The following is a 999-nucleotide window of genomic DNA, read 5'->3' on the forward strand; positions in this document are numbered from 1 at the left end:
CTGGGAGCCCCAGGCCTTGGTCCGCCTGTCCTGGGTGCCCCCAGGCCAGGACATAACATTGACGATGAGGCTTGAGGGCCCCTGTTTCCCCCCGTACTGCCGGTGGCGTGTTCGTCACGACAAATGGAGGAGGAGCCTGCCTAACCGCTGTGGCTGTCTGAACCCTGCAAGGGTTCTACGGTGGGTTCGGGAAGGAGAAAGAACATAAGATGGCGAGCGGCCTATGCCACATGGGGGAAGTGGCCCTGCTGTTGGGCTCCAGCCCAGAGCGAAGAAGAAGAAAGCGGCGTGTGCGGCTGGACTCGGTGGCTGCACGCAGAGCAGTGTGGGTGGCTGACCCTCAGCATGTCCGCCTAGATAGGAGGCAAACGCTCCAGTGAGCCCCTGCCCCCACAAGCGGTATCATCAGCTGGTGTCCTGCCATGCTGCCGGGGCCACCAGCGCGCTACAAGTCCAACTGACGCTGTGAGCCCTGTGCTCCTGACATCAATGAATGGGGAGGCGCCCCATGCATCCCCGGGCACTACAGCAGTGAGTCATGCCATGCTCCATGCCAGAGCATGGTGAAAAAGATAATGCTCCGGGTTGGAGCACGAAAAAAAAAGAACAAGGTGCTGAGTGCAACATGAGGGTTTTGGCCCGGTGGAGTGAGGGAAAAAGAATGCTGATGTGCTCCCAACCGGAGTGAGAAGAGAGAACAAAGCGCCTCACCACGACATTGTGATGGCAAATGGCACGTTCCACGCTGGGCACAGCTCCAGACCCCAACCGCCCCCCGGCCAGAAGTGTATGCAGTGAAGCGCTGCGTGCTCCGTAAGGTGAGTTAGGTTATGGGCCCCTCGTCAGATCCCAGGCTCAGCGGTGGTGGCTCAAAGGAGAAAGAAAATGAAGAATGGAAAGGGGAACAACACAGCACGGGGGGGTTGAAGCTCTCCTGAGTGCTTGTGCGCCTCCTAGGCCTGTGGCCCAGACACCCTGCCATCTTTATCTCCCTGCCAG

This window comes from Ambystoma mexicanum, chromosome 2q (genome assembly GCF_040938575.1).
Source record: "Ambystoma mexicanum isolate Mex_15411 chromosome 2q, UKY_AmexF1_1, whole genome shotgun sequence".
Taxonomy (NCBI): Eukaryota; Metazoa; Chordata; class Amphibia; order Caudata; family Ambystomatidae; genus Ambystoma; species Ambystoma mexicanum.